The 26,884-nt window shown below is 43.5% G+C and overlaps 1 long non-coding RNA gene across 1 annotated transcript; it reads left to right on the forward strand.

The window, feature by feature from the left end:
- The first annotated feature begins 245 nt into the window (after nucleotides 1–245).
- Nucleotides 246–3,672, forward strand: LOC139074806 (uncharacterized). The gene is made up of 2 exons (XR_011524614.1): nucleotides 246–375; nucleotides 3,321–3,672. It is a non-coding gene; the product is annotated as an uncharacterized lncRNA (long non-coding RNA).
- The last annotated feature ends 23,212 nt before the right edge of the window (nucleotides 3,673–26,884 follow it).

Consider the following 26,884-nt stretch of genomic DNA (forward strand, 5'->3'; position numbering starts at 1 on the left):
TATCCATCAAACAGATTTTATAAATGTTGATTTCAGAAAATTTTAAAGATTTAAAAGTATAGATACAGATAAATATACACACATATATAGTATGTGTATATATATTTATAAAAATATGTATTTTAATTAGGAAAAGTCACACACACCCAGGCGGGCTATATACACAATGCACATGTGCTAACCAGACTGCTGCTGGGCCAACCTCACACTAAAGCCTCTCTTGCCCTCTCTGTGCGTTCCTGTAGATCACCTGTGTGTGAGTCATGCTTAGGAGTCTGTAGCTCTGCATGTGGCTGCTTGTCAAGGTGACCATAGCACTGAACAAGATTGGCCGCAAACAGCAGGAGTCCTTAGAATCTGAGTCCAGATCACTGGGTGAGTTCGGGGCTGTTATTCCCTTTCTGTGCAGGCGTGCTTCACCTTTCTGGGCCTCAGTTTCTTCACTTGTAAAGTGGGTGCTAATCATGCCTTTGTCATGGAGTAGTTGTGAGGGTTGAATGAGCTAACATGCAGAGACCTAGAGCAGTGCCAGGCCTGAGCTGGCAATGTTACTGTTCACTCTTATTGTAAGCACTGTGTCTATTGGTGCGTGATCTTGTCAAGGCATGCATGTGGTTTTTGTGGTTATTGTGAGTTTTGCATGCTTGTGTTTCACTTTCGTTATTTATAAGTGCCTTTTTTTCAGGCAAATTGGAACAATGACTCAAAAACTAGATTGACTACCTGGTAAAAATGAAAAATTTAAAAAAAGAGCTTTGTGGTATATACAAAGAGATTGGCTAGGCTGCCTGTAAAGTGATACCATGCGAATCTCCCGATCAATATTCCACCCGGTGCCACCACGCAGACGAGCCTGTGAACCGGGTGGCAAAGGTGAGGCAGCGCCTCCCAGTCCAGAGGGCGACGTCACCTGTATTATCTGGGCCCCCGCTTATCCTGCCCAATGCCTTTTTGGGCCCTTAGTAGGCTTATGCTGATCCTTCCAAAGTAAGATACCTTTTGAAAATAAAACAGAGTAAATAGGAAACTAGGTTTTTCAACTATTTCAGTGCAAATTGAGTGTTACTGAAAAACGATAAAAATAAATGAAATGAGAACATAAAATACCCACATAGGGAGGTACAGTAGAAGTTACCTCTATTACACATAAGAAACAGAAGTTACAAAAGGTGAGAGGAAAACATTTCTTATTTGGGGACACTTGACATAAAGTGTGTAAGATGAGCAGTCTTTGGGAAACGTGATTTGTGCCACCGTCTGGTGACAGAGCCCAGAGATGGATCCAGGAGGCTCTGCCCTGACTCGAAGGCTTAGTTCAAAGGATGAGACCGGGGGGTTTTGTGTTTCTGTGGGGGGAAGAGTGCCCATGTTCTGGGTTTCTTTGTTTTATTTCCTTTGCAAAATATATTGATGCAAGTGAGCAAGATTTGTCTTATGTAAAACCTGACACATTCACAACTGCCCAAAAGAAAACTTTCCATTCAGGTAGTTTTTAATACACCATCAGGTAAGTTGGAAAAACTGCCGCAGCTTCTGTGTCCCCAGCTCAGCAGCCCCAGGGGCAGGAAATAAATGGCCGCCTTGTGTTTTATGGGCTTTGGGGTGCATGATTCATTCCCATCTTAAGGATGTGAAGCGGGCTTGCACTTGAGGATCACCAGTGGCCAGTGGCCACCGCGTGGCAGTTTCCTCACCCACCCTTGCACCGCGAAGCTCCGAGTGGGAGGCGTGGATGAGAAAGTCCTGAGGACAGGGGAGCAGCGCCCCTGCAGGGCCAGTCGTCCCCACTCGGGCAGCAGGAAGCACAACGGGGGCGGCTAGTGAAGGTTCATAAACATCTTAACCAATTTTATTCCACTTCTATTTTTCATTTTATGAGAGAATGTTATGTGATTTTAAAAAATTTGAATAAGTTCAAAGAAATTCTTCTAAGAATTATAAAATTAAATTATAAGATGTAAGAAAGCATTGTATCTTTGGCAGTGTTTTTCCTTTCTTAGTGGAGCTTAAGATAATGGTGTTAGCTTACATTCCATGCACCTAGGGGTAAAATATGGTAAGTTGCATGAATAAGCACTATGTTTGGACCTTTCAAACCAGGATTGAATAATGTTATAGAAACGGACAATTTTACTAACAATTGTTCGTGATGTTATGTAAGGACTTGCCTTTTTGTGACAAAGCTTGAGATCTGTCTCTGGAGAAGATGTAATAGGGTAGGAGTGTTTAAATGAAACACATATTCACTGTTTGTATTACATATCATTATAGACATGTATGTCATAATCTACATATGTGTGTGTGTATATATATATATAAAATATATTTTTTTACTGACGTAGACGCTCTACCCAGCTAAATACTGCTGGATATAACATGATTACCTCAGTTTTTATGTTTTGCTGATAGTTCTAACAAATGGAAGAAATTTAGTTCGGGCCACGAGGGTTACAACATTAAGATGATTCCAACTGAAGAAAAATTTGGCAATGAAAAAAAAGAAAAGTTTAAACTCAATCTGCAAAATTAAATAAATTTGTTTCAAAACTTTGCTTAACTATTTTGCAGAGATGGATAATGGGGTATCTAAGCTTTTGTTTTTTTAAATGACATTGCTTGACATTCAAATGTTTCAAAGATATATTAGGAAAATATTTTTACAAGAAATAGAAAAACATTCTTTGATTTCCTTCAGATTGTATATTTACTAATTAATGATTTGAAAGAATCATTTAGCGCTTTTTTGGTTAGTGATTCGACTTTGGAAGAAAAATGTCCCACTATTCTCCTGAGCACCTACATCAGGACTTAGCAAACCGCCGGCTGGATCCCACTCACCTCCAGCTTTTGTGGGCCCGTCAGCTATGAGTGGCTTTTCATTTTAAATGATTGAAAAGAAATAAAAAGAAGAATATTTTGTAACATGAAAATTGTATGAAATGAAAACTTCTGTGCCCATAAATAAAGTTTTACTGGGACAAAGCCAAGCTTATTTGTTTACATGTGGTCTGTGGCTGCTTTTGAGACACAGGGCAGAGTAAAGGAGTTGTAATAGACACGGTATAACCCACAAAGCCTGAAATGTTTACTACTTAGCTCTTTACAGAAAGATTTCACCAACCCCCAATCTGGATGAATTTGATGAAAGAGCATCCACAGTTGCAAAGTGAATTATTTAAAAATTGTTAGCATGCTCAACTACTTATTTGATAGAGCCAGACCTTTCTCAACTCTCTACAACTAAAAATAATATGTAGAAATAAGTCAATTGGTAGGGCTATTATCAGTATTTCAAAATTTTTTATTTATTTACTTTTTAGGAAGATTAGCCCTGAGCTAACATCTGATGCTAATCCTCCTCTTTTTGCTGAGGAAGACTGGTCCTGAGCTAACATCCATGCCCATCTTCGTTCTCTTTATATGTGGGATGCCTACCACAGCATGGCTGGCCAAGCAGTGCCATGTCCGCACTCGGGATCTGAACCGGTGAACCCCAGGCTGCCAAAGTGGAACATTCGCACTTAACCGCTCCACCACTGGGCTGGCCTCTCAAAAATTTTTGTTAAATAAAATATTCCTTGTGATGTCAATTGATTGAATCTCTAATTAACAAATGTTGTAAATTTGATGTAGCATAAATTTATGCCAATAAAACATCAATTTGTGGTTTTATATTTTGGGCTTTGGCATAAGATTTTATTTAAAAATGGAATCCACGGAAGATATTTGCAAACTATATATCCAATAAAGTGTTAATATCCAAAATATATAAAGAACTCATACATCTCAACAATTAAAAACTAACAACCCAGTTAAAAAATGGGCAAAAGATCTGAATCTACATTTTTCTACAGAAGATATATAGATGGCAACAGGCACATGAAAAGAAGTTCAACATCACTAGTTATTAGGTAAGTGAAAATCAAAATGACGAGATATCGCCTCACTCCTGTCAGAATGGCTATAATTAACAAGATAGGAAACAACAAGTGTTGGAGAGGATGTGGAGAGAAGGGAACCCTCATACACTGCTGGTGGGAGTGTAAACTGGTGCAGCCACTGTGGAAAACAGTACGGAGATTCCTCAAAAAATTAAGACTAGAACTACCATATGATCCAGCTATTCCACTGCTGGGTATTTGTCCAAAGAACATGAAAACACAATGTTTAGAGATGCATACATCCCTATGTTCATTGCAGCATTATGCACAATAGCCAAGACTTGGAAGCAACCTAGGTGTTCATCAAAGGACGAATGGATAAAGAAGATGTGGTATATATACATAATGGAATACTACTCAGCCACAAAAAAGATGAAATCTTACCATTTGCAGCATGGATTCACCTTGAGGTATGGACCTCATGGATGCAACATGGATGGACCTTAAGGGTATTATGCTAAACGAAATAAATCAGAAGGAGAAAGTCAAATACTGTATGATCTCACTCATAAATAGAAGATAAAAACAACAACAAAGAATCACATAGAGACAGAGATTGGATTAGCGGTTACCAGAGGAGAAAGGGGGAGGGAGGAGGGCGAAAAGGGTGATTAGGCACATGTATATGGTGACGGACTATAATTAGTCTTTGGGTGGTGAACACGATCTAATCTACACAGAAATCAAAATATAATGATGTACATCTGAAATTTACATAACGTTGTAAAGCAAAGTTATCTCAATTTAAAAAGTGGAATCTATCTGTATAAAATGTGATATAAAATATAAAATGTGAAATTCATCGGAACATAAGAAGTAAGAATTAAAGGCAGTGGGGACTTTTAGGCACTGAGTCCCATTCTTCAAGGCCTATTTCACACGCCACCTCCTTCAAGTGGACACTGACCACCAGGGGTCCAAATGTCCTTTCCTCCTCCGGGTAGGGGCGGAGGGGGCCTTGCTGCCACCCCTCACTCCTCGACTTCTCAGGCATTCTTAGAAATCTTTCCTCTGTCTGAGGCTTATCTCCAAAGTGAGGTTGTTGGTTCCTGAGGACAGGTGAAATGTTTCCCTTTATTTCTTAACTGAGTTGTGCTCTTAGGAGATTTGGGTTTTATTTGAGTTTTTACACTTTCCCATAGCATGAAGAGCTAATGTTAGTCTTATGGCACTACAGTTGACCAGGGATTTACAATTAAGAAGCATTTTTACATATTTATGATCTCAGTTGACTTAGGAAAAGCCGATCATAATTCTACAGATGAGGTCTGTGGCTTGGCCCAAGCTCAGGTAACCAGTGTTCTTACTGGAATCAGGACCTGAGTGTGTGATTCCTAGGTTAGTGTTCACCTCTGGCCTTTCAGCTCAAGGACTGAAGCCTCAGGCAAGGCAGGACAGTAGGGGCTGGTGTAGAAAAACAGGTCATGAGAGGCATCCCTGAGTGGCTGCCTTGTGTGTTGGCTGAGGGACTGAGGCAGTGGTCTGTGTCCCAAGGGACACACTGGGCATCACAGAGCCGGAGACTTTATTGAGCACCTCATGTGTATGCTCTTACTTAGTCCTGAGACAGCCCTATGGAACAGGTTCCAAATCCCCATCTTACACATGTGAGTTCAGTAATGTGCCAAAGGTCATGCCACGAGGACACTGTAGAGTCCTGATTTAAGCCTAGTTGTCTGATGTAGGGTCTGCGTCCCACCCACAAGATTCCCTCTTATCCTGCCACATATGCCTCTCATCTACGGGGCTGATTCCTGCTCATTTGAAACCAGGGGGAAGGACCAGTGTCCTCCCAGGGAAGCTGAAAGTGGGTGACATTCCCTGGGACAAGGAAGTCCTGGCAGCTAAAGAGAAGACGGACTGTATCCCAGTCAACGAAGCAACATGAAGTGGAGAGTGGCTGCATTGCCTGGGAGCTGGGGCCAGGGAGACTATATTCCCTGGCTCCCCAGATCCCAGGAGACCAGAGGAGCTGCACCAACCCAGGTGGGGCTGCTGGCATCCTGCCTCAGGGACACACAGCTCCACCGTCTCCTGCCCTCCACTGGAAGAGGGCTTGAAACTTGCCATGATTTTTCCATCCCTGGTTCCAAACTCTTGGAAGGCAAAAGCTGCTCCTCTTTCTTTCCAAGCCCGTCCTCGACTCCACTGCTGCTCGTTGAATCTAGAAAGAGGAGAACACTTTTCGTGTAAACAGGAATGGATGAGTTTTTAAGTGAACATGCCTGCTGTTGGCAGACTGGGTAAGTACCACTTGCTAGTTATCTGCTCTTTGAGCTTGGGCAAATTAGAAGCCCCCGTAGTTTTTGGTTTCCTTATCTGTAAAATGGGAATAATAATAAGTACCTGAAAGGCTTGTGTGAGGATGAAATGAGGTAATGAATGTGAAAGCCCGAGATACACACGAAGCACGAAGTCCTTGTTAGTCTCTCTCTCTCTCTCTCTCCCACACACACACACACACACACACTCAGAATGACCGGACTTGTTCTCTTGGCATACATGCCATGCTTGGGGAGCATTTTGAAAGCAAAAGATGGGACCAATGGCCAGTGCAGGGGGGGGGCTGGGAGGCTCTTAGGATTCCCCCTCAGAAAGCCTGGAGGGGCTGCTTGAAGATGAAACCAACAGGGAACTTGGAAGCACACTGGCATCTGCTTGTGAGTTTTAAGAACTTGCTCACATGGTGTCTCGATTCCTGGACAGAAGGAGCTGAATGAAGCGAAAAGGTACGTATGGGAAAGCCTTCTGCACTTCTCTCTCATGAACACTTCCTGCCTACTCAGCACCGCGAGGGTCAGGAGCCCTGTTCCAGCCCAGGCCAAGCCCGGGGGCCTTGAGCTTCCCTGGGGGGTTCTGGGTAAGAGCACAGAACAGCCAAGAGTATCCAGCTGTGTGTTCACAGAGTATATTCTTTTGCCTTCCTCGTGGAGAAGCAGAGGTGAAAGGAAGGCTGCTCTTCCTCCCCAGGCCTCCTCTCCCCCTCCCTTCAGCCACGTGGAAAGCCCCCGAGGATGCGCAGTCACCTCAGGGCTGACTGATGCGTCCTTCTCTCAATGCAGTGCTGAAGTCCGTGCCCTTGGAAGAAAAACATGCCTGAGTTACTAGGATAGCACCACAGCCTTCTTTGCTTGTTTATTTGATGTTATTTTAGGGCCTGCAAAACCCTGAGAGGGAAAATTATTCCTTGTGCAGATGCCTGAGATGTCACTAAAAGCTCTGGCTGTGGTCCCTCCAGTGTGGCATTTTGGTGCGAACAAGCACACACACTGAAGAGAGGGTACGTCATTTCAAATATCTGCTGACACGCAAGCTGTGAGGGCTGGGCGGTGGGGAGACTGCCCATCAGCTGACAAGCACTGACTCATTTCTTGCGTAGCTATGGCAAACCAGGGTCTGTGCCAGACTCCAAGACACACGTTAACATGACACATTAGTCACGGTTTCTGCCTGAGTGCAGCTGAAGCCCTAGGAAGGCCCAAGAAAAGCCCACCGTCTGATGTGGTGTTGCCGTGCAGCCCTTGTTGGAGGGAGGAGAGGACCTCCCTGAGGGCCTCCCCTACCTTGATGTTTGTCACGATTAACAATGGCTGCAGCCAGAGTGTCTCCTCCAGAGTATGGCCCAGGGCCCTGTGGCCGCAGGAGGTCAATAAATATTTGTTGAATGACAGACTCCACTGCTTGTCTTATTTATTGCAGAAGCCCATGAGGCCTGCCCCTGCTGGAGAGGCCCCAACATGGCCCCGTCAGAAAACATGTGACAATAAACGGAGACGGATGGTCTGGCCGGGGATTGACACTATCTTCCATTTGGTCGTCCCCTTCCCAGCTGTGCCTTCATTGAAGTTGCGGGACAGAGTAAGTGGCCTCCAGCAGACTGCCAGGCACCAGGCCGGGAGGGCTCCTCTTCTCCCTCCCTCTCCCTGACCCGAGGCAGGGTGGACAAAGGAAAACACCACGTGGGTGTCGGATGATTGGCCTCCAGTTTCACAGCGGCCTGGCGGGGTGCCGGGGCTAAAGTTTCACAGAGTCAACAGATGGGCTTCTAATTATTTATTAGAACTTCTTTCAATGGGAATCAATTCTCCCGATGAGACGCTCCAAACTGCCACAGGCTGGTCTGTAGGTGAGTCACGCAGAGGGCGAGGGGAGGCAGAAGGGCAACATGGACACTCCTGGCTCTGTTATAACTCAGTCTTCGCCTGTGTTCGGGTATGTTTTCATGTGTGAAATGTAGAAAGTCACAGATTTAAACACAAAGCCAGGAGAACAGCACTGGCTGCTGAAATGGCCTAAATGGTGAATTTATGGGCTGAATTGTGTCCTCCTCCCACCAAATTCATGTGTCTAAGTCCTAACCCCCAATACCTGAGAATGTGACAGCCTTCAGAGACAGGGCTTTCAAAAAGATGATTAAGATTAAATAGGTCATTAGGGTGGGCCCTGATCTGATATGGCTGGGGTCCTTAAAAGAAGAGAAAATTAAGACAGACATACACAGCAGGAAGACCATGTGACGACAGAGGGAGAAGGTGGCCAAGGAGAGAGGCCTCAGGACCCAAACCTGCTGACACCTTGATCTGGCCTTCCAGCCTCCAGAGCAACTGGGAGTTGTGAACAAGCTAAATTTCTGCTGTTGAAGCCACTCAGTCTGTGGTGCTTAGTCATGGCAGGCCTGCAGACTAACACGGTGACCACAGGAGGCCCGAGAGAGGCCGCCCTTTGTCCTGGGGATGCATGCACTCCTAGTGCATGAGCTAGTGGCTCACGTGATCCTCACAACAGGCCTGAAGGGCAAGGCAAGAAGAGCCCCAGGTACACAGTCCCTTATTCAAACCCTTGGGGGCAGATGTATTTGGCTTTCCAAATTCCTCATATTTTAGAAAGAACATGCATGTGTATACCACAAATTATCTAAAACACCCAGTGGGTCTGAGATAGCACCCGTCACCAAACACATTAACATTTCCGAAATGAAACAAAACATGTGTATATAATTAGATATCTCAATATAGATATGTATTTGAAACTAAGAAAGATAAATAAAGAATGTGTAACCTCACGTTTATTAGGGTCAGATTTTGACACTGAGTGAGCTTATGCTAAACACTTGCTTGATTTGGGGGCTTTCAGAAACACGCATAGGGATTACAGGCTTGTCGAGAACCCCTGCCCCACCTCCCGACTTTAACTTTTGTTGAGGAAGAAATCAAGACTTGGGGGTCAAGCAGCTCAATGGGGATCATCTTGCTCATAGATCAGCTGGGCTCTTACTTCTGTCTTCTAACTCAAGGACCATGTCTTTCCAAATGAGCCCCAAGGGCCACCCTGTATTGTTTGTACCCCACTAGTTCTTTGCAGGATGCCACCATCCCCATCCACACATCACCCACACCCTTGGTCGTGTCTTGTTCCCTCCCCTGCTCTATCTTGAGCACTTTGCAGCTGTCGACAGACATCATCTTCTAGGCTCACTTCTCTGACCCACCCGATGCTCAGAATTTCAGAATTGAAAATGATCTTAAAGATACAAATTGAGCTGTTTCAGGTGAAGCTGGTCTCCCTACTTCTCCCAACTTACCAGAGGGAACAAAGGGACCCCCACGGAACTCTGGGGAGCCCCCAAATCCAGTCTGGCAACCTCTGGTGTAGTGTGACTCCCCCTCAATACTATGAAGGAGAAAAACCAGCTCTGTTTGGTCACAAAAGCAGCTGATGTTTATGAGATGCTGGTGAGTTATTACTAATCTTATTGCACAGAGTCAGAAACTGAGGCCCCCAAAGGACAGGGCAAAAATTCCATGTGCAAGCAGACTCCTATTTTCATGCCAGCCCATGCCAGCAGCAGTGGTGACTCGGCGTGTCACGCAGATCCATGTTCCCGGCATTTCATGTTGCTCTCCTCTGTGTTAAATGAAGCGCTGCCCAGGTTTCTTAGGATGATGAGGCTCACATTCAGGATTCTTAGCAGGGACGGTTTGAACAACGTGAGCCGTGAACTCTCACAGCCGTCCTTGTGCCCCACTATTCATAACAATGCAGTGACTCCTGAGTTAACCACACAGAAAGAAATCCCAAAATATGTTACATGAGAAAGATTTTTATTTCTCTGCCCTAGAAACTGCCAAATGGAGCTTGTTCAAACTTTCCATCTTAAAAAAATTGCCTCTGGACTAAAATTCAAAACATAAGAGTTCAATCCAAAAAGGATAAATTTTTAAAAGGTTGTGATCCTGTGAATGTATTGGATTATAGTGAGAAATAAAGTTTTCATGGTAGGAAAAAAACATATCTAAGAGAGGTACTGTATGTATTTTTGAGACGTCTTACCAAAAAAAAACCCCTTGACCATTTCTTTGAGTTTTCTGAAAGCCACCCCGTCTTTTCCTTTGCACTCTTGACTCTGTCACGGAGTCCCCTCTCTCTGTTTGAGGATGAGTTCCGGGCCCTCAAGCTTTGGGGTTGTAGTGCTGGTCAGCTACTGTCTGAAAGTGTCACAGGGACTGTAAGTTGTCCTTTGGTGAGCATCCCCCTCTTTCTCTTGAGAATGGTCTCCAGAGCATGAGCAGGGCTCATAGCGGCCCACATAGAGATTACGTTTCTCAGCCTCCCTTGCAATGAGGTGTGGCCAGTGCGTGAAGTCTGAGCCAAAGAGATGTGAGCCGAAGTGATTGGAGCGGCTTCTGAGTTACATCCTTAAAAGGATATGCTTGTACCTCACTGCCCCCTGCTTCGTGGGATGGAGGACAATACCTTAGGGTCTTATAAGAGGGTACTGAGTCCCTGGATGACGACCCGAAGCAGCATCACCCATGCTCCGGGCCATGTGTCATAGCAGCTCGGCTGCACGCGCTGACTAGTGTAAGAAGTTCAGTGGGGGTGTGAGTGTTACAGGAAAGAGTACTCTCCCACTCCCCTACGTGTATTTGCTTTACTTCCTGACCCATTGTCTGCTTGTCTTAGCAAAGTCCTAGCTGAGGAGAAGGGCCGTGCCCTAGTTGTGAAAATGCCATGGAAACATCTTGGGAGGAGTTCCTCTGAGGAGTGCACTGTGCTAGAACAACGGCAAGAAGTTCTGGTCTTGAGCAGAGGCCAGAACATTACATCAGCTTCATGTTCACTCAGAAATTGTCAGCTTCACATTCCCCCATAAGCTCTAGGAAAATTTGCCACTGCAACCAAGGAGCTGAGAGGGCTCCAGTGTTACTGAAAAACTGGTGCTTGATGTTGTGCTTACTGATAAGAGTCCTCTCAGTCAGTGAGAGCAGCCCTGCTGCAGAGCATGGGGCTGGGCCATCAGGCCCTCAGCCCTCACATCTGGTTCACATCACGAGATCTTGTGCATCATCCCCATCACACATCTCCTCTCCCACAGGGCCCTTCTCTGCAGAGCGCTGAGCAGATGTGAACTTTATATACCATGGCGGGGGTGGGGTGGGGTGGAAGGGACTCTGAAATTACATCATCTACTCATTCGTTCATCAACAACTATTTATTGAGGGCCTACTGTGTGCCAGACATCATGCTTAACAAAGCAGTCAAGGCCCCTGCTCTCGTGGCACTCACATTTTAGTGGTAGAATACAGATAAAAAACAAGTAAGAAAGTAAACATTAGACAATATCATTTCACATAATGATTAGTGCTGTGAATATATTAAAATAAGGTAATGTGAATGAGTGGAGGACTACTTTAGGGAGAGTGGTCAGGGAAGACCTCTCCAAGGGGCTGACATACAAACTGGGACCAGAACCATGAGCCAAGTAAGAGAGTCACAAGTGCAAATGTCCTGGGGCTGCCAAGATTTTGGTGAGCTCAAGGAGTCTAGAGAAGGCTGTGTGGCCAGAACACAGGCAGTTCAGGGTGGAGGACCATAAGCCAAATTCAGAGCAGTAGACAGGAGCCAGATGGCACAGGGCTTTGTAGACTCTGAAATGGACTTTAGACTTTATTTTAAGTGCAATATGAAGCCATTGGAGGATTTTAAACAGGAGAGAGACATGGCCTAATTTGCATATTAAAAAGATCACCCAGCTGCTGTGTGAAGAATGTCTTTTAAGAATGCAAAAATAGGAATAGGAAGACCAGTGAGGAGGGTATGACTCTAATCCTGGCAAGAGGTAATATTATTATCCCATTCCATGGAGGCCTAGAGAAGATGTAATTTATGCAGATGCAGACAACAAATAACAATAATGCTTTACTTTTATTTGCATGGTGATTCCAATTTGAAAAGCCTTTTTACCTATATCACTTCATCTGAACTTCACAACAACCCTGGGATGAATTAGCATCCCCATTTCTTTTTTTTTTTTTTTTAAAGATTTTATTTTTTTCCTTTTTCTCTCCAAAGCCCCGCCGGTACATAGTTGTATATCCTCCATTGTGGGTCCTTCTAATTGTGGTATGTGGGACGCTGCCTCAGTATGGTTTGATGAGCAGTGCCATGTCCGCGCTCAGGATACGAACCAACGAAACACTGGGCCGCCTGCCGCGGAGCGCACGAACTTAACCACTTGGCCACGGGGCCAGCCCCAGCATCCCCATTTCTTAGACGAGGAATCGAGGCTCTGAGAAGTTGGTACCTGACAAGATGACAGAAGTGTTGAGTGCGAGAAGCCTGATTTAACTGTAGGCCTCGGGATTGCCAGCCCTGTGCTTTTTGCACTCCCTTTCCCTATACCACGCCCCTCCCCAAATGAAAAGCAGTGGGCATAGAAGCCAAACCAAGTAATCAACCAACCCAAGTTTGGAGGCCAACCTCCCAGAGGGGCTCCAGAGGAAGGCAGACAGTTCAGATAGCACTTATCCAGCTTCCCTGGGATGCTGAGTTCTGCTTTAGGAAGCAAGATGTTCCTTGGCTTCTAGGCACTGAAAATCTAGTTGGAAAAATTGGACGGGCTTCCATAAATAATTTAAGAATGCTCAGCAAATTAAAAGTCATATCCAATTGCAAAAACTTTAGGAAGTACCCATGTTCTTTCCTTGTGGCAAATGGACCTGAATTCCATTTATGAAGGGAGCTTCTTTAAACAGGCCTTAATGGTACTCAAGGATAGTCACCAGCCCGTTAACTCTGTTGGCAACATCATCCAGGTAGTAGTGTTTAACTGGAGAAGCCTTTTTCAAAGTGCCCTCGGTTACCTCTTGCTTCATAGCAAAACACCTGAAAACTCAGTGGCCTAGTACAGTAACCACTTTTCTTATCTTCATGAATTTTGTGGTTCAGGAATCTGGACAGGCCAGAACAGAGCTGGTTTGTCTCTGATCCATCTTGTCCGGACCTCACCCGCGAGAACTCGAATGCCCAGGGACTGGAGTCCTCTGACAGCACATCAGGGCTGACACTTGGGCTGGGATGACTCAAAGGCTGAGCTGAGCTGGGCTTGCTGATCAAAGCATTTCCATGTAGTATCTCCATGAGGCTTTCGGTCTTCACAGCATAGCAGCCTCAAAGAAGTCATGCTCCTTGTATGCAGCTCAGAGTTCTAAGAGTCAGGGTCCCAGAGAACAAGGCAGAAGCCACTTGGCCTTTTAAGACCTGGCCTTGGAAGTCCCACAGCATCACTTCCACCACAGTCCATTAGGCAAAACATCACCAGCCTACCCACACTCAAAGAGGGGACCATAGACCTCCTACCTTTCCACAGGAAGAGCATCAGAAATTTTACAGCCATATTTTAGAACCACCACAGTCTCCTTTTGTGCCTCAAGCAGTAGGTTATCACAGGTAAAGGATTAATAACATTGGAAAATAAGATTTGTGTCAATATGTTGGATTTTTTTCTTTACAGGTAATAACTATGGAAAACAGATATCTCACTATAGCAAATGATTTGGAGAACAGGATTTTGCTGCATTATAACCAATAAAATGCTGCTATTACAGTTCAGTGGCCAGGACCCACTAACAATTTGTTGTTATTGATTTGTATGTGTGTGTCTGGGTGTATGATTTGAACTCTTTCAGTAAATATAAGTTAATACTGAATAAGGTGTGCATATGAGCATTGCTGGTATGAAGAATAAAGAAATGACTACTCAGGAAGGTATTACTATAGTCATTTTTCTGGAAGTTTCATTTCAGTCAGGTTTTACAGGATGCAAGAAAAATATTTCAAATGAATGCTACTAATTATAAATGAATCAACTCTTTTCATTAAGGCAAACCCAGCAGGACTTACACTTGGAAATACTTAGTGAGAATTAATGGAGTTATTATGTGCTTGAGATAAAAATAAAAAGAGAGAGCTCTGGACTGCTAGAAGAGAAAATTAAAGTGCCAGTGTAAGATCCATCACGGAAAAAGTGTGACTTTGTCTGCCGGTTCTCCTGGTGGGCTCCAGGACCACTGTCTAGTCAATTCTCTGGGAGCAAGCGCAGTCTGATTTCAGAGTGTGTGACAAAAGGAAGAGCAGGTTTTCTTCCCCCACAGTAGGATACAATGCATGTGTGCACGTGGCAGAAGAAAAATATGACTTAGTTCGAACTCTTCCAATTACTTATTTAAATAGCTTCATTGAGATGTAATTCATGTACTATGAAAACTACCCATTTAAAATGTACAATTCAGTGGTTTTGATATGTTCACAAAAGTTGTGCAACCATCAGCACAATCTAATTTTAGAACGCTTTCATCACCCCAAAAAGAAACCCCTATTGGCAGTCACTCCCATCCCCAACCCCAACTCTAGCCCTAAGTAACCAGGAATCTATTTCTGTCTCTCTAGATTTGTCCATTCTGGACTTTTCACATAAATGGACATAAAGTGATTCTTTGTGTCTGACTTCTTTCACTTAGCATAATGTTTTCAAGATTTGTTCGTAATCAGTCCTTCATTCCTTTCTATTGGGGAACAATATTCCATTGTATGGATATAACACATTTTGTTTATCCATTTATCAGTTGATGGACATTTGGGTTGTTTTCACTTTTTGGCTGTTATGAATAATATTGCTACAAACATTCATGTACCAATTTTATATGGACATATGTCTTCACTTCTCTTGTGTGTATACCTGGGAGTGGAACGCTGGGTCATGTGGTAACTCTGTGTTTAACATTTTGACAATCTGCTTAAGTGTTTTCCAAAGTGACTGCACTATTTTACATTTCTGTCAGCATTGTATGAGGGTTCCAATTTTTGCATACCCTCGTCAGTACTCGTTATTGTCTGTTTTTTGACTATAGCCCCCCTAGAGAGTGTGAGTTGCTATCTTATTGTAGTTTTAATTTGCATTTCCCTGATGACTAGCGCTGTTGAACATCTTTTCATGTGCTTATTGGCCATTCGTACATCTCCTTTGGAGAAGATCTACCCAAATCCTTTGCCCATTTTTAATTGCTACTTTTCTTATTATTATTGAGTTGTAAGGGTTCTTTGTATATTCTGGATGCAATTCCCTTATCAGATATATCATTTGCTAATATTTCCCCACATTCTATGGGTTATTATTCTTCTTTCTTGAAAAGAACTCAATTTTGATAAATTTTTATCTTAATTTTGTTGCTTGTGCTTTTGGTATCATATCTAAAAAATCTCTGCCTAATCCTACATCACAAAGATTTGCTCTTATCTTTCCTTCTAAAAGTTTTATGATTTTAGCTCTTATGTTTATGTCTATGATCATTTTGAGTTAATTTTTTGGTATGTGGTAGGGAGTACAACTTTATTCTTTTATTTGTGGATATCCAGTTGTTGAGCACTATTGTTGAAAAGTCTATTCTTTCCCCCATTCTTTATCTTGGTACCCTTGTGGAAATTCAATTGACCCTAAATGTAAGAGTTTATTTATGAATACTCAATTCTATTTCATTGATCTATATATTTTTTTTTATGCCAGTACCATGCTGTCTTGATTACTACAGCTTTATAGTACTTTTTGAAATCAGGAAGTGTGAGACCTCCAACTTGCTCTTTTTCAAGATCTTTTTGGCTATTCTGGGTCCCTAGCATTTCCATATGAACTTTACGATCAGCTTGTCAGTATCTGTAAAAGAGTTGGTTGGGATTTTAGTAGAGATTATGTTGAATCTATAGATCAATTTGAGGAGAATTATCACCTTAACAGCGTTGAGTCTTCCTGTCCATTACCTTGGGCAGTCTTTCTATTTATTTAAATGTTTTGTAGTTTTCAGTGTACAAGTCTTGTATTTATTTTGTTAAATTTATTCCTAAGAATTTAGTAATTTGAGTCTTTTTGCTTTTTTTCTTGGTCAAAACTTTAGCTAGCTAAAGGGTTGTCAATTTTATTGTTCTTTTCAACGAAGCAACTTTCAGTTAATGTTCATATTCTCTTTTGTTTTTCTATTTTCCATGTCATTTATTTTCACTCTAACCTTTATTATTTCCTTCCTTCTGCTCTCTTTGGGTTGAGTTTGCTCTTCTTTTACTAGTCTCTTGTTAGAAGTTTATTAAATTATTGATTTGAGGTTTTTTTTTACTGTAGGTGTTTCACTCTAAGCACTGCTTTAGCTGTATCTCATAAGCGTTGGCATATTGTGGTTTTATTTTTATTAATCTCAAAATATTTTCGAATTCTCTTGTGATTTCTACTTTCATTTATTGGTTATTTATTGCACATATTTGTGAATGTTCTTCTGTTATTGATTTCTACTTTACTTTTATTGTGGTTGGAGATTATACTTTGTAAAACTTCAATCTTCTTAAATTTATTGAGGGCTGTTTTATGGCCTAAGATATGGTCTATTCTGGAGAATGTTCCACATGTAATTGAGAATCATCTGTATTCTGCTATTGTTAGGTAGAGTGTTCTATAGATGTCTGTTAGGTCTTGTTAGTTTATGCTATTGTTCTAGTCTTCTATTCTCTTGCTGATCTTCTGCCCAGTTATTCTATTCATTATTGAAGGTGGAGTATTGAAGTCTCTAATTGTTATTTTTTTTAACTGTTTATATCTCCCTTCAACACTGTCAGTTTTTGCTTCATGTATTTTGGGGCTCTGTTATTAGGTGCATATATGTACATAATTGTTATATCTTTCTGATAAGTGGTCCCTTTTATCATTATAAGATATCCTTCTTTGTACCTAGTAATAATTTTTATCTTAAAGTCTATTTTGTCTGATATTAGCATAGCCACTCTAGCTCTCTTCTGATTACTGTTTGAATGGTATATCTTTTCCCATCTTTTTACTTTTAACCTATTTGTTCCTTTTAATCTAAAGTGTGCCTCTTGTAGAGAGCACATAGTTGGATCATTTTTGTATCCATTTTGTCAATCTTAGCCTTTGACTGAAATTTTTTATTCCATTTATAGTTAATAATTGCTGATAAGTCAGGATTTACATCTGCCATTTTGCCATTTATTTTCTATGTTTTATATCTTTGCTCCTCTATTATTCCATCACCAAGTTCTTTTGTGTTAAATAGATGTTTTCTAGGTGTCACTTTAATTCCTTTGTATGTTCTTTTACTATATGTTTTCGAGTTATTTTCTTAGTGGTGACCTTGGGGATTACAATTCTCAGCTTAATTCAATGCAATCTAGTTTGAATAGACACTAACTTACTTTCATTACTACACAGAAACTTTGCTTCAATATAACCCTCTTTACTCTTTTATTGTCTATTATTGCCATAAGAATTATATCTTTGTATATTATAAATTCATCAACAGTTTTATAATTGTTGCTGTAGGTAGTTGACCTTTAAATCAAGGAAAAGAAAAGAGGTATAAAAATGCATTTGTGCTGTCTTTTAAGAGTACCTATATGGTTAACTTTACCAATACTCTTTATTTCTTCATGTGGATTTGACCTAGGGTCTTTTCATTTCAGCCACCAAGACTCCTTTTAGTATTTCTTGTAGGGCAGTTCTGTGAATGATGAATTCTCCTTGCTTTTGTTTATCTGGGAACGTTTTCCTTTATTTTTGAAAGATAGATTTACTGGATATAGATTTCCTGGTTGACAGTGTTTTTTCTTTTCTTTTTTTTTTTAATAATTGATTTTCTTTTTTTTAAGATTTTATTTTTCCTTTTTCTCCCTAAAGCCCCCTGGTACATAGTTGTGCATTTTTAGTTGTGGGTCCTTCTAGTTGTGGCATGTGGGATGCCGCCTTAGCATGGCTTGACGAGTGGTGCCATGTCCTCGCCCAGGATTTGAACCAGTGAAACCCTGTGCTGCTGAAGCAGAGCTCACAGACTTAACCACTCGGCCACGGGGCTGGCCCTGGCAGTGTTTTTTCTTTCAGCATTTTCAAAATGTTGTCCCAGTGCCTTCAGGCTTACACGGTTTTTGGTGAGAAGTCACCTGTTGATCTTATTGAAGTTCTTAGGTATGTATTGACTCATTTTCTCTTGCTGCCTGGAAGATTTTCCTGGTTGTTGGCTTTGTGTTTGACTATGATGTGTCTAGGTGTGAATCCCCTTGGTATTTCCTACTTGGAGTTTGTTGATCTTCTTCAATATGCAGATTAATGTTTACCATCAAATTTGGGTTGTCTCTGGCCATTATTTCTTCAAATATTCTTTCTGCCCCTTTCTCTGTCTCTTCTGGGACTCCTACTATGTGTATGTCAGCATCACTGATGATGTTTCACAGGTCTCTGATCCTCTGTTCTTTCCACATTCTCTTTTCCTTCTGTTCCTCATGCTGGGTAATCTCAATTGATCCATCTTCAAGTTCACTGGTTCTTTCTTATGATAGCTCAAATTTCCAATTTTAGTAAATCTTTAATTTTAGGTATTATACTTTAAAGTCCAGAATTTCTATTTGGTTCTTTTTTATTAAATTAAATTTATTTTATTTATTTATTAAATAAAATTTATTAAATTAAAAATAATTTTTATGTCTTTATTGATATTCTCTATTTGGTGAGACATCTTTGTCTTAGTTTCTTTTAATACTTTAGACATAATTTCCTTTAGTTCTTCGAACATATTTTTAATAAGTGGATGAAAATCTTTGCCTAGTGAGTCCAACAACTGGGCCTGCTCGGGGCTTATTTTCCAGTGTAAGAGCCATAAATTTCTTTTTTTCCCCTCTGTATCATAATCTTTGGTTGAAAAATGAATATTTTTGATAATGTAATGTGGCTACTCTCAAAATAAGATCACCCTCAAGGATTTGTTGTTGCTTGCTTTTTGTTTTGTTTTATTTTTGTTGCTAGTTAGTTTGTTTAGTGACTTTCCTAGACTAAGCCTGTGACATCTATATTCCCTGTGGTGTTCAGCCACTGAAGTTTCTGCTTAGTTAGCTTAGTTGTCAGCTAATAACTGACTAGAGATTTTCTTAAAAGCCTTGAATCAGTAAGTCTTCTGCCCTTCGCCAAAGGGCTTTGTGTGTGTGTTGGAGCATCTCTTCAATGTTCAAGCAGTTTATAGCTCTGCTTTAGTCTTTACATCTTCCTTGTGCCAAGCCTCATGGGCAGCCCCAGTTGAGAGATTGGGACCATCTCAAGTCCTTCCTAGGCATGTGCATAGCCTTCCTGATGTCCAGGAGCATATCAGAGCTTTTCATAGCCTCCCTATGGAATCTCATTCCCCAGGTTTTCCTTTTACATTTTTGCCCAGACTCTTGATTGTCCCAACTAGTATTGCAACTTTAGCCAGCTGCAATCTTAAATAATTGGTGCTGCTAGTTTTTGACAAATCCCCTGAGGATAGAGCTTTTCCTGTGGAGTGAGCTATGAGTCAGGACAAATATCAACAGTGCCCCATAATGGGGCTTTTCAAGGAGTCTGTGAAGTAAATAATGACAATGTCCAGGGTTGGGACATTTTGAGGAGCCTCAGACCCAGTCTGGTTCCTCTGGTAGCTGCAAGGTTGGTGGTTTTCACCGCTATGGGGTTATGAGGCTGCTGGTTATCAAGGCTAACATGAAACTTGATAGAGTGGGATGGGAGTTCAGGTGCCACAACCCTGCTGCTTTTACCAAGGTTCAGCAGTTTTTCTTGAATAAGCACTCCTCAGATTGTTGCATGCCTTCTGAAAAAGTTTATTTTGACTATTTTCTTAGCCTTTTTGTTATTTTTCTGGAAGAGCAGATTTACAAAGGTCCTCACTCCACTGTTTTGTAAATCTTGCCCCTCTTCCATTATTATGTTTGTTTTTTTTTAAATATTGGCACCTGACGTAACATCTGTTACCAATCTTTTCTTTTTTTCCTTCTTCTTCTCTCCAAAGCCCCCCAGTACATAGTTGCCTATTCTAGTTGTGGTCCCTCTGGTTGTGCTATGTGGGATGCCACCTCAGCATGGCCTGCTGAACTGTGCCGTGTCTGTGCCTGGGATCTGAACTGGCAAAACTCTGGGCTGCCGAAGCAGAGGATGCGAACATAACCACTGGGCAATGGGCCGGCCCCACCCCCTCCTTCCATTATTCAACAGCAGCATTATTATTTGGTTGCACTGGGAAGCCATATTAAGACATTTTTCTCTCAGAAAAAGGCATTTTGTAAAAACACTTGACCAATTAGATCTCTGGTGAAGAATCTTCTATGGTCAAATAAATTAAGAAATTATCTTTTGCTCTTTCTTTCTCATTCTTGGAGAGCCTCAACTGCCAGCATTTTCAAGGTTCCAAGAAGTCCTGCTATAAAGAACCTGCTTAATTTTGTTTGCCAAGTGTTTCCTAAACATATTTGCCTGCATAACCGCTTTGTTTTCTTTTATTTGTTTAGCACCTCTTAATTAGTTCTCCTCAGAATATGCTAAACCAAGTTTTAAGATGAATTCCAGGCCGAGTTCCTGGGACTGCTTTTTAGAACTAATGCCTCAGCAGCTGGGTGTCTGATGAGAGTGGCCAAGGGTCCCAGAAAATGCAACAGGGACACATTGGGCCTATTTTCTATTTCTATTTTCTTTGTACTTTATCTGATTTCTAATAGTACTGGCTATCTTTTTCCAGGTTTGGGGATGTGGGTCCAGCTCATCACAAATATCCTGAGTGATCTGAGAAAATGACTTGATTTGTTTGTGGTTTTCTTTCCTTCCACCTAAGTAAAGACATGTAAAAGGATCTTCTGTAATAAGAAAGTGTGAAGAGTTTTGTGGTGGAACAAATGGTTTTTGTTCTCTTCAGCCTCCTTAACCAACAATGGACTCAGAAATCACTCACAGACTGAGGCAGAGAAGCTGCAGAACCAGCACTCTGTAGTCACCTGCATACACCTGCACACCCACGCACACAAACATGCATACACACACACATGCAGAATGCCCTGGTGGGGGTGCTGAAGCCTGGTAGGGGTCAGGTGGCAGGAGTCCCCAAACAGGTTGCTTATTCCCCAGAGCAGCCTCATCCCTTTATCACAAGGGGTTGTGCAAACATATTCTTTCTTCTGAGTGCCATGGCCTGAGTAGGACTGTGGAGGCCTGCCAAGGAGGCTTGGGAGTCCTCACAGGAGGGGGTAAGGGGTCTGTGTCTTCAGCCCAGGACTGAGGAATCAGGAAACTGGTTCTTGTCCTGCCTTTGTCACTATTCTGGGAAAGTTGCTTCACTTTCCTGAGTCTTCTTTGTAGTAAAACAAAGGCATTGAACATGATTTCTACAATCCTTTTCAGCTCTGGTGTTCACAGAATTTATGATACATAATGCTTTCATTGAGCAGGGAGTCCTGGCATCACGCATGGCCGTGGTCCCATAAAAGGCCCCATCCCCCACCTCTTGTCAGGCCTGTACAGGCCACGCCTCTGGAAAATGGCCTTTTTTCTGGTTTCCATCAGCATGGCAATTGTGGACTTCCTGCCATGTGGCCCATAAACCCAGTGTCTGAGCCAAATGTGGAGAAAGCACAAGCCTGTCTATAAGGAAGGAGCTGATGGACAGGTATGCCAACTCTGACTTCCTTTTCTGCAGGCTGAAATACAGGAAGGCTCTGGCCCTCCTCCCTACCAGTGTTTGGGGTGTGGGGCACCTGATCAGCAAGGCCTCCCACGTCACCATCACCTTTGCCTCCACGTTTTATGGGAAGCTTGGGCCCTCGGGGTGGGGGGCAGGGTGTAATGTGCACAGGACATCAGCCAGTTCTCTTCCCAGCACCTCTGCCCCACCCCCATCCTAGCTCTCACATCAAAGCAGCAGGCTCCAGAGTGGCCCTCTGAGGATGTCCCATGAGCAGCTTCAGGTCAGAGCTGAGGAGAACTGTTCATGCAGAGGCAATTCCACATTTTACAACTCTAATTGGGTGCTTTCGCAACTGCAGCAAGTTGATTAAAAACATGCACACACAGACAAGACAGAAAGCACTAAAAACTTTGCTTATTTTACAAATGCAGTGGACTAAGACTGCAGTGTTGCTGCTGAGGCCTGATTGACCAAGAGTGTGCATGGCATCTTTCCAAAGACACAGCTGGGCCCACAAGGGCCACACGGGGACCCGCATGCCCAGTAGAGAGCACACAAACCTTGCCCCACCTTGTTCATCAGTGAATGTGTTGGGTCCTGCCTGGCACTGACTAGGCGAGGCTGGAGGCCATGAAGGCTGCATGTGTGGTGCTTCTGGCCTGAGGTTTGCAGGCCTGCAGGTGGTCTGAGGTCAGGCTGTACCCAGGTGGGAGGACAGAGGGCACAGGCCATCACAGGCAATCACTGCAGGTGATGATTGAGGGTGCCCCATCAAAACTGGTTAAAAACTCCTCTTGCCTGAGCTCCTAACTTGCCTGATCCTCTTACTCAACACCCTGGATGCTGACAGGCACCTCCAGCTTATCCTGCCCAGAAGCCATGCTCACTTTCTGTCCCAGCTGTCCCAAGCTCTTCCTTGACTTTTCATCTCAGCTGAGAGGGCCTTCCTGAAGGTCGTCTTCTCGCATCCTTCTCCTCTGACCTGTCAGTGGGTCCCAGAGAGGGGGGCATTGGAAGCAGCAGGTCTTTGCTATTGGCCCCTCCTCCTTGCGGCTGCCCCTTGTTTCTCCTTTTCCTTTATTGTCCTTTCTCCCAAAACAGCAGGAGCCGGGCTTTAAAAATGTAAGTCAGATGATACAGCTTTCTTGCTTAAAAACCCCTACTGGCTTCCCATTTCTCTGGAATAAAATCCCAAGGCCTAGCCACAGTCTGAAGGCCCTGCCTCCCTCCCATACTCCATCTTTTCTCTTTCTTCATCCAGGTCCCTTCATTCCAGCCCCTGGGGAGCTTCTTCCTGTCTGTTCTTGAGCCACAACCCTGCCCCTCCCCACGAGGAGTTTTGCATTTGCTCTTTGCTCTGCTTGGAACGCTCTGCCCCAGATGTCCCCAAGGCCACACATGAACATTCTTATCTTTTTCAGAGAAGGTTTCCCTGACCCCCCAGTGGAGAAGTCACCCCTCCACCTCACACTTCCTAGTTTATTATTTGCAGCAATTACCATCCCCAATTGAAATGATCATTTTCGTGGTATTTATTTGCTTCTAATTAACCTCCCCTCTAAGAACGAGAGCTCCCTAGTCTGTCTTGTTGACCACAGTTGCCAGAATAGCACCCGACACACAATAGGTGCCTGGCGAATGTCGAATGAATGAGGTGGAGGAAGTGAGGTAACTGGATTCTACTTTCAGAAGCCACCTCACCTGGATGGGAATGCCTACCTTTTGGAAAAGAATGACTCCCTCCCAAGACCACAGGGTCAGCAGGGCTGGCTGAGGTATGAACATCCCTCTTGCTGGAGGAGTTGACACTGCACTGCAGTAGAGACCCAGGAGCTCTTCTGTGTAGAGCCATATGCCAGCCCATTGGCAAGGCTCAGTCCGCACTATGAGGCAGCAGCCTGTGAGTGACCGGTCGAGGTCATCATGCTCGCCCACCCCTCCTGCCACCTGAACAGTCCTCCTTGTGGGTGGCTGTGGGATGGTGAAAGACATTTGTAAGTAGAGAAAAGGAAGAGGTGAGGTGAAAAGTAGCTCAGTAATTTTATTTATCTCTTTTTGCTTATTTCTATTTGCTAATAATTTTATAACCATGTATTTCTTTCATAATTTTTTTTAAGAAAGAAAAACATAATCATTATTAAAAATATCATTCCAGGGACTGGCCTGGTGGCATAGTGGTTAAGCTCATGTGCTCCACTTTGGCAGCCAGGTGTTCCTGGGTTTGGATGCTGGGTGTGGACCTACTCACTGCTCATCGAGCCATGCTGTGGCAGCTTCCCACATAGAAGAATTAGAATGACCTACAACCAGGATTACAACTATGTCCTGGGGCTTTGGGGAGGAAAAAGAAAAGAGGAAGATTGGCAACAGATGTTAGCTAAGGGCCAATCTTCCTAAAAAAATAAAGAAAAATCATTCCAGTAGATGAATACCATCACAAAAAAAGAGAAAGAAGGCTACTAATAATAATTTGTCTTAAAAATTTTTGGATGCAATCACCTACAAATGATCCATGCTCTAGCTCGGGGGTCAGCAAACTACAGACTACCACATGTTTTAATGAGTAAAGTTTTCCTGGCACACAGCGGTACTCATTCTATGGATGCCCTCGGGCTATAACGTCTAAGTTGAGACAAAGACTGCGACCTGCGACCAAAATATTTACTATCTGGTCCTTTCCAGGAGGAGTTTGCTGACTCCTGCCCTAGATGGAAAGTTTCCTGCTCTCTGTGCTTACTGGGGCTCCCTCCACAATACTGGGTGGTCACTTGCAGCTGCTTCCAAGGTCTCTGCCTCCATTTGGTGTGTCTGTCTGTCTCTCTGTTGTTGGTCAAAAACTATATCCATCTTTATATTATTCTAGGGGCTGGCACATTTTTGGCCTTTAAGTTAATCGATGTTATATATATTTTTTGGTTCTGCTTGCATGAGGAAGTCTCAGCTGATGTCTCACTCCTCAGTGGGGTCAGATGCGGCTGCAGAGGTGGGGGGCTGTCCTGAGCTGAGCCCCATTAGGGATCCTGACAGCTGCCTCCTTCTCAGCTGGGCAAAAGCTCTTGGCCACCATGGCCAGTTCGAAGCTGGCCCTCCACAGCACTCATAGCTCACGGCCGCCACGGAAAGCCTCTTGAGAGCCAAGTCAACAGCAGCTAGGTGTGGAGGCAGTAAACTGCCACCAGTCAGACCAAGCCAGGGAGGTGGGGGTTTGGGGGGAGAGGGCAAGTCTGACATGCAGATTTCTTTTTCTTTTTTTTTAAGAAATCCATTTTGTTCCAGTCATACGAAAATAACTGGACTCATTTATGAAACATTTATAAGCAAGTACCCTGCAGAGCATGAAATGCAATGTGGCAATTCACTTGTAATTTGCAGCAAGCACCAATGGCACAAAACAAGTAGCCTGAACCCAGTCAATTTAATCTGTCTCCAATCCTGTGTATACTATGAATTAGCTTTTTAACACTTTGACACTCTCTACTAGGTAATATAAAGGCAAATAGCAACTGAACATGGCTCTTAGCCAGACCAAATGATCACAATTCTAGGCTAGTGGAATTCAGTTAGGGAGACTGTAAATGCAGTGGCAAGCCCAATAATTTATCTCCTATGAGAAAGTAGTGTCTATCACGAGGGCCTCCAGAAACTGTGCGTGTGTGAGTGTGTGTGTGTGTGTGTGCTAGCATATGTGTCAGGGGTGTACGTTGGAGGAGATGGGAGAGAGGGCCCAGCATTCTTTGAAAAGAGGAAGAATAGACCAGGGTGCACGTGAAATTCTCTCACTTTGTCGTCTGCCCACTCTCTACTCCTGAGAATGGCCGTTTGACTCCAGATGGGCCTCTCCCCTACTCGGGAGGTGCTGTGAGGCGAATGCACAGAGCCTTCCCCATCTCAGCAAAGGGTGGTAGATTCCCGTTAAGATCACGTCCCAGAGAACTCACAGTCCCTTCAGGAAATGGCTCAAGGCAAATGGCCTCATTCTGTGGCTAATCTGCAGGCGCACCTGGGGTCTCACGCTATGGCTTCACCGAAGAACCACAGGACCCAGGTTGGCTGGGGGCATGCCGACCTTGACAAAGTGTAATACTTGCTCATTATGCTTATGGAAGGAGCCATAAGCTTGGTTCCTCATGATTCCTCCATCCCTGAAGTAAGCAGGCCACTGTTTAGCATTTTCTCCAGAAGTCTGATTCCAGGGGAGCTGCCAATGCTGGACGAAGACTCCACTGTCTGCTGGAGGTGCCTGGTGGGGTTGGCAGTCATTGTTTACTTGGCAGGACCCACGGGTCCTCTGCCCACTGTGTTTCAAGTGTCACAGGAGCAGGCAGGCCCAGTGAGATGGGGCTGCCCACATCTCGAATGTCCCTCCCAGGGACTTGGGTAAAAAATGTGGACAATAGATCATTATTTTCCCTGTCTCCTTCATGGGTTCCTCCTCCTCCTTCCACCTCTCAGAACTGCAGGTCTCCAGGTTGACTGTGGGAGCTTCTGGAAAGCCTAGTAAAATGCAGATTCCTATTCTTATAAGAGTCAGAGCCTGAGGTGGTGCCTGGGAGTCTGAAGTATGTGATTCATAGACCAGAGACCATGAGGTCTCACCTGCTGATGGCCCCCAGAACCTCCTCAGGTGTCACCACTTGTCCCTGTGCTGTCCATCCTGGGCAGTGACACCCATGCCCAGGAGTAAACTACTGCTTCAATACCGGCTCTCGGTAATCTTTCCACTGAGCTCCATCACCACCTTCATGTTCTTCCTCATCATATTTACCATCTGGTACACCTGTCATTTGCCAGACCCTGTGTGATTGCTTTAGAAATATTTTCATTTAATTTTTACAACAAACCCTGTTAGGTAAATAGTTTTGTCCCCACTTTACAAATGGGGGAACTGTGGCTCAGAGGTTAAGCAGCATGCCCAAGTTCAAGCAGCTGCCAAGTGCAGCAACTGGGTTTCCAGCTCTGTGGCCCTCAAAGGCCCTGCCATTGACAGAGCAAAGTCCTCACAAGGTGACTGGACCTGGCTCGGATCCATGTCTCCACACTCAGCTCCCACTGGGCACCAGCACCTGTATACCAGTGTTAGGGGAGGAATTATGTCCTGCCTAAATTCATATGCTGAAGCCCTAACCCCGAGTACCT

This window comes from Equus przewalskii, chromosome 1, assembly GCF_037783145.1.
Source record: "Equus przewalskii isolate Varuska chromosome 1, EquPr2, whole genome shotgun sequence".
Classification (NCBI taxonomy): Eukaryota; Metazoa; Chordata; class Mammalia; order Perissodactyla; family Equidae; genus Equus; species Equus przewalskii.